Below are 8017 nucleotides of genomic sequence, written 5' to 3'. Positions count from 1 at the left end.
CAGTGCCAGTGATCTTCTTTGGTGTGTTTTTTAAGCTCTGATGCAAGGCCCTTCTAGAGTTGTTGCTCAAAAAGAAAGCTTCAAATGTGCCCCATTTTACAAACAGAGATCACTGTATCAGAGCTTCCCAATCCTTGTAGAATAACATCATGCTGTATCCAGAGGAATAATACTTGAAAGGTAGGTTTGATGTAAATGGATATTATTTTTTCTTCACTTGCATATTTCAAAGTTTAACCCTTTTCCATGTAAGTAATTCACACAACTAAAATTGGCCTGTTAGCAGTGCAATCTCTACTTTGTGCAAGGGAAGTTTTCCTAGGTTTTCAGTGAAGTCTGGAATTTGAAAAAATCAACATTGGGCAGGTCAAGAATTGGATGACCTGAAAATGCATAAACTATGTCCAAAGCTACTCTTGGTATCTTCAAGTCCTAGATTTTTGTGTGCTATTTCTCCCTAAAGGGAGGTGGGGCATTGATGTAAAGAGAGCCTTACTGCATTTCCAGTTTCTCATCAGCTATTGAAGGTCATCGTTTCTGATGAAGGTTGAAGAGTGGAGGCATGAGATAGTAGAGTCATTAGCCTTGCAGAAATTGCTGCTTCTACAAAATTCTATCCCCTATTTGTTTCTCTCTGGAATATCTCAGGAAAACCAGCCGATAAGCACTGAAAAGAAATTAGTAAACACTTGGGGCACAGAAGGAATTGTATGGGGGGGAGGTTTGCATTTGTGTGTGTGCATAATGATTAGGTGATTTTGTGAATCCTTCCTTTTGTGACTATTTGTGAAAAACTGCATTTATGCATAGGCATAAAAGGAAATATTATTAGTAATATGTACCTAATGATATGCCAGAGAAAACTCAGGGTTTCAAAACTGAACAAAAATTTTGCTCAGACAGAGGAATAAAATGAATGTGCATTGTCTTGGGGGATGATGAAGGGACTTCAATGAAAAGGAGGCAGTAATCCAAAAATTTTCTTCTCTACCAAAGCAATGACAACACTGGCAAAAATAGTCAAAATCAACTTTTTCAGAAATCTGCTTATTAATAACAAAGAGCTTGGCGCAATCTGGGGAGTTTTATTAACGAAAAATGGCTGAAATCGATAAGAACAGTGAATTTTATGATATTTCAAGCTGCCCTGTTTCCATTCTCCCTCCCCAGGTCTGTGCTAGCTTTGAAAAAGAACAGCTTCTAATTGCAGCTCACTCAATGCAGATAGCCTTTTCCCCAAGGGCATTTGTCAAAAAAAACGATCAGTGGGCAATTGTTTAACAGTGTGCCTGCCTGAGATGGCAAATAACAATTGGGGCAAATAGGCTAACCAAAAAGCTTAAAATGGAAAACTGAGGAATGCTCATTAGGAGCTTGGGAAAGCTGTGACATATTTTTGGAAATCTGGAAGTTAATGAGTCTATGTAGGGCTGTGCACATGCCTCCCACTGGCAGGATAGGCAAACTCTGTCCTGTACTAATTGTTTGGATGGAGTGTGTGCTACTCTACAGAAGTAAGGAGCATAAATGAATTCTTTCTCTCTTAGCTGTCGTGGTTTAAAAGTCCCATCCTCGTTGGCAACCTGCTTTCAGCCTCATGTCATTTTACAATACATGGTTGACATATGAGCCCATCTCTCCTTCTCATCTTCTCCCCCAACCCCCTTCAATAAATTGGGTTTATAATAGAAACACTAACTCAACATTAACTAAAGTGATACTGTCAAGTGATATGATAAGACTGCAGAGTGATGTTTTATGGTAATAGATTATCTCTGGGCTCCCGTTTCCAAGATCATGAGATGGTGCCTCACCCCTTAGAGGGCAAAGAGGAGCTGTGGGAGCCACGGCAGAAGGAAATCTGTGGTGTGTATGTCTCCACGGTGTTTTCTTTTCCAGTTTGGTTAAAACAAGCAAATAATATCCCAACCTTTGATTTTTTTTGTTGAAACACAAAGTATTTTTTTTTTTTTTTTTTTAGAAAAATAATCTCTATGTAAGAAGATGAAACCTATAAAATGAATCGTAATGATGTCCAGTCTACCCAGTTTTTCCTTCCATGGAATTGTCAGTATTGGTCACATTTATACAAACCTCTTTATTTCTATAACCCCTTAGCCCTAAAGTGTTTGTTATAAATTCCTTCCTTAGTTTCTTTTAACTGATTTAAGACAGATACAATTTTCAAAGAAAAAAAAAAAAAAAAAAGGAAATCAAGGCACAAACAATGTGAAGAAATAGTGTGTTACAATACTGAGCTTTGAAAAGATTTCTACTCTTATCTTAGCAACTTTTAGTGCTGGAGGCCTGATAGAATTCTGTAGGTACCTTCCAGGCTTCCATCTTTCTAAACCTGCTCCTTATACCAGGCACCATCTTAAAACTGGGCTTTCACACCTACTACCGTGTTTCCCCAAGAGTAAGACATCCACCGAAAATAAGACCTAGCGCAAGGAAAGATAAGACATCCCCTGAAAATAAGACCTAGCGCAACTTTGGGAGAAAAAATTAATATAAGACACTGTCTTATTTTCGGGGAACCAGGGTATTTGTGTGATGTGCTACAAGTTACAAATCCTCAGTTATTTAATCTGAAAAATGGAAATAATAGGAGCACCTACCCATTGGATTATGTGGAGGTTTAAGTATTTTTAAGTACTTAGCACAATGCGTAGGGTAGAATTAAATATTCATTAAATATTAGCTATAATTATTGCCATGTATCTTGATGGTCAAAACTGGACTCCTGGGAATCTAGTCATCTTTGGGGATAATGCCAGAAAAGAGGGGATCCCAGATTCTCCACCATTCTAGAACCAACCCATTTAGATTCTATATTGGGCAGAGGAACATGTTCCTTTCTTAGTGCAAAGAATGATGCCACCTATATCTGAAGTCTGTCCCTTCCAGATTTAGAGGCATGGAAGCTTGTCTTATACTTTACACATTTCCCATATATTTCCCTAAGAAGCCAAAGACCATAGGAGCCATGCAGAAAAGAATGCATAATTTCAATAAACAAAATTTTGATTTGAGGAAAGAGAGTAGCTATTATAGAGTTCAGTCCTAAAGTTACATTGCTGGGCTTGTTGAATAGTGACTCAAATAGCCTTGAGCATTTTTACAGGCTTAAATGTTGAAGACCCAAAAGACACTGGCCAGGAAATAAAACTGAAGTCTTCATAACTTTGCAGAATTTTAGAAATCCAAGAGGCTATGACCCACACCACTCCTGTGTAGATAACCAAGCTGTTGGGATCACTCATTGTGCTTACCATGTGAAAGTTCTTGGGAGTTGTTTTTCTGGCCCAAAGTTTGTGGAGAAATATAACTTCTGGGTAAGAAGCAGGAAAATATTTCAAATTTTCTTGTTTTGGATATTTTTGTGTTGAGTATAAAATAGATGCCATTGTAGGATACAGTTACGTTTTGAGCTGAGTGGCCTGAGATTTGTGAGTTTGGAGAGTGCAGTAAGTATAATGATATCCATTCTTGGGCCAAGGATCATTCTGTTTGCACATGTTAAGTCTGGGAAATAAGGGTCTGTGTTAGAAAGAGGGCAGATGGCTGGATTTTTCCCAGTGGCAGATTGCTCGGCCGGCAAAGGCTCGCACCTGGTTGCCCTGCTGCCTGGCTCTCTGGAAGCCTCCCAGATGACTTGGTCACTCCCATTCCACAAAGATGGATGTGCATTTGTACACGGTCTTTTCAGTCTGGTAAAGGATGCAGATACTTCCAGTGGATTTGCATCTAATCTGAGGAAAACCTGATTCTTTGAGCAAAATGCTGCCCAGCAGGTGTGTGCCTCTTCATGCAATCCAAATGGACAAGATTCTTCTCCAAATTTTCAAAAGAAAATGATTAACCATACCTCCCCTTAAATTCATCAGATTAGATATCTCTTTCCTTGTTTTACCTACATGGATTCTTTACAAAGTAAAATGATACCCAAAAGGACTTTGCCAGCTTTAGGCAAGAAGACACATAATTTAGGCAAAGCCACTGTGACCAAATTCACCTTCACAAACTGCTTTGGCTGGAACTCCTGGGGCTTGAGCCTGGAACATTCCTTGCTCACAGGCTCTTATCAACCTCTCAAAAGAGCAGGTAATCCAGCAGGAATTATCGATGGAGAAAAGATGATGCATTTAAGAACCAAGTTTTCATAGCTCTGTGATTCTATGTCTTTCCCTGAAGCAGAGCAAGGAAGTTGAAGGATGGGGCCCAATGTGGGAATGTCACAACGTGTCCCAATATAAAACAAGACTGGCCATCACTCTTTGATTGGAATGAGACTGCAGCTTAATTAGAACATCACAATGGGATAGCACCTTAGAGGTGATAAGATGCAACCCTGAACCAACCACATGGATCTTCGATACCATAGTGCTGGAGAAGGGGTGTTGAGGGAATAAGGGTGGGCTTGGACCAGGCACAGAGATTCTGGCATCCATGCCTGCCTTGATGCCTCAGACTAGAAATCTTATTCTGGTGAAGGTTGCCTGGCCAGTAATTGCCAGGATGGAGTGCTAAGCAAGCAGCCGCTGTGTCAGAGAATCTGACCTTGGGAAGATAATGAGACAAGGAGAATTCAGAACAGATGAAAGCCAAGAGCACCTACTTTATCTACTGACAGCCAGGGAACACCTTCATGCTCAATCAGTTCCTGCTAATGAGACAAGATGGGGCAAGATGGTAACACAGCAGTAACAGGCAAACTTTTTTTTCCTCTCCAGCTTAATGATCTATAACTTAGTTAGATCAAATTGTCTTTCAGGTCAGGCAGCAACATAAGTCTGAGCATGAAGAATACAAAAGCAACACCTGAGTCACTTTGGTTGTGTTTACTTGGTAAGGGGAGTGATGAGGTGGAAGGAAAGAAAGAAGCCCCACCCGCCGTGACCAGGCCATTTCTTGATGGACTTTTCTAGAGAAGTAGCATGCTAATATGGCTGTGCCTCAGCCAGTGGATTCCTTCAATCATTCATCCTCTTCTACAAATGCTGTCACTAGCTGTTTTCGCTGCACCAGGAATTTTAACGTGCACCTGACACTTTTATTAATGAGTGCTGTGGTCTCTCCAGTGCTGCGAGTTAATACAGGCCTCCTGCAGATGACAACACAGTCTCCAGGCAGATTTGAGTACCTATTAGCAGGGGAGTTTGAGGACACCTCCTACTTTGTCTGAAGTTGCAGAAATGGTGTCTAGGTCACAGAGAAGGGACGGTTTGCTGAGTCACTTTCATGTCCTTGACATGGAACTAGGAGCTATATACACAGTTTCCTTTCATCTTTCCTCCGACTCTGGGTGGTGATTCTCATTTAGCTTCATTTATTGATGAGAAAGCTGAGGGCACACAGAATTTATGAAGGTTTGAAAAGGCGATCCTGATAAAATTATGCATAATTTTAAAAGCAAATCATGGAAAATTGCTAGAAAATGTGCAATTTTCTTAATTTTAAATAAAGTGGAAAAACATATTATTTCTACTGTATTATAATGAAGTTGCATTCTATCACCAGCAAAATAATACAACTGAATTCCTAAACAGGTGAGTTTTGCATTTTTTGCAAAAGAAACAGTGATCAGTAGAAGTTATCACTAAAGTAGATATTAAGAATAAGAAATACCAAACCTTTACCATTTATGTCTGCTAATAAAGCTACTGGATGGATAATCCTGGGGAATGTCATAGACATGGTGTTTGCTGATTTTGACTAGGAACTTCACCACCTTCTCACCAGGTCCCATGTTCAATTAGATGAACACAGGGAGCCGTTGACAAACCGAAGAAAGTTAGGAGAGCAATTGTAATCCTAAACTGTCTAGGAGAGGAGATTAAATGACAACAATATCTTAGATATCTGAGGAGTTACCATTCTTGTTTATTCTAGGGGAAAGAACTTAGCTAGAAGTTAGTTGGACGTATCATATTTTTCCATGAATAAGATGCTATTTTTTTTTTCTAAAATTGTTAGACTGAAAATAGAGGGATGTCTTATACATGGAAGTCAGCCTAAGAGGGAGTGCATAGTTGTCCATACCTTGTCAAACAGGCTTCTTCCAATCACGAGCTTTATTGTTACTGATGTCAGCTGATGCTGTAATTGGAGGTGGAGGTGGAGAGTGCACAGATGCAACAGGGACTGGAGCATTTTGAGCCCATACAGATATCAAAAAAACAAAAAGATAAATACCAGTAAGAGATTGTCTTTCTCTGCAAAATTCAAACCAAATGTAATCAGCTATGCAAAAGAACATGGAAATAAAGCTGCAGAGAGACAATTTGGACCTCCTCCCCCTGAGTGTATGATCAGATAGTGGAGAAAACAGGAAGAACAACTCCTTAAGATGCCAAAAAAGAAGAAGGCCTTAAGAGGAAAACCAGCAGCATGGGCAAACTTGGACCTTAGGCTTAAGACTTGGATTATGCAACAATGCCAGAGTGGTGAATTCAGTGTCAGGCAAGAATGTTTGCAATCAAAATGAACATCATTGATTTTATAGGAAAAGCAAAATGTTGGTTCAATTTCATGAGGAGAGAAGGGTTGGCCATGAGAACAAGAACAAAGTTAGCTCAGAAAATGCCACCAATTTATGAGGATGATCTCACATATATAGACAGTGACTCAGAAGACAGCAATGATACAATAGAAGTTGAAGAAATTGATATGTCTGGAACTAATAGTGATGAAGAAGAGAGCAATGATGCAACAGAGGCTGAATAAAGTGATATGCTGCATAATATCATAGGGCTGGTATGTAAACATTGCCAGTGGTAATTACTAAATAAAAATGTGTTCTGTTTTATGCTTAAAATATTCATTTTTTAATTTTGGTTTGGAAAAGGGGGACGTTTTACACATGGCGGTGTCTTATACATGAAAAAAATATAGTAGATTCTTGTTTTAAAGGAATGTTTTAAAATAATTATAACATCCTGAAAATGACAATCATTGACTTTGGGGTAATGAGTTAGTTGCTATTTATTGAAATTTTATTTTCAGAGAGATTATAGAGAATATAATTTTGCATTTGGCATGGGATTGGGCTATATGACCTTAAAATTCTGTTTAAATTAAGGTGCTTTGGCTGATTGATAATATTGATATTTTATAAATGTCATATATCTGTTTCTCCATCTTTAAAGATGTAAAAAAGGACCTACACTTATTTTATTTTATTAAATAATATAAGTTTATATTTCATTTTTTCTTATATCTGCGTAAATGTTTTTATCAATGCAATCTTTCTAAGTGACTTACTTATCCATTTATTATTACTTGTTACAAATTCTTTTTTTTTAAATATATTTTATTGATTTTGTACAGAGAGGTAGAGAGAGAGATAGAGAGTTAGAAACATCAATGAGAGAGAGTCATCGATCAGCTGCCTCCTGCACACCCCCTACTGGGGATATGCCCGCAACCAAGGTACATGCCCTTGACCGGAATCGAACCCGGGACCCTTTAGTCCCCAAGCCGACACTCTATCCATTGAGCCAAACTGGTCTCGGCATGTGTTACAAATTCTTTAAATATTTTGCAGGCAAAACAAAACAAAAACAGAAACCAAGTGAACTAAGCAGAAGTTAAATTCAGCAATCTATCTGGTTAGTGTCACCTAAAATAAGAGACCAACAATTAGTGAACTGTGAGGCAGAGTTAGAAAAGATACTCAAAATTCACAAAGTAGAACCAAAACTCTCCATGGAGTTTCCAAAACTATTGTTCAGAATGGAAACAAGTACAAGAATCAAAGAACATTATCATGCACCTGGTTAAGCAACAGGGTAACATGGAATTTAATTCTGTGTATCTTCTCAGTGTTCTTAGGATATTGATTTGTATTGTATTATATTGCATTATATTGTGCAATGTAATGAGGGAGCCCTGTGGGTACGTAGCTGTTCATACCTTAATATAATAGTGGCTCGGTGTACAAATTTGTGCATGGGTGGGATCTCTTGGCCTGGCTGGCAATCAGGGCCAATTGGGGCCGTCTTGCCCAGTCTGA

Source organism: Pipistrellus kuhlii, unplaced genomic scaffold (assembly GCF_014108245.1).
Source record: "Pipistrellus kuhlii isolate mPipKuh1 unplaced genomic scaffold, mPipKuh1.p scaffold_m20_p_14, whole genome shotgun sequence".
Classification (NCBI taxonomy): domain Eukaryota; kingdom Metazoa; phylum Chordata; class Mammalia; order Chiroptera; family Vespertilionidae; genus Pipistrellus; species Pipistrellus kuhlii.
The sequence above is the reverse complement of the archived record's forward strand: the minus strand, read 5'-3'. Positions refer to the sequence as shown.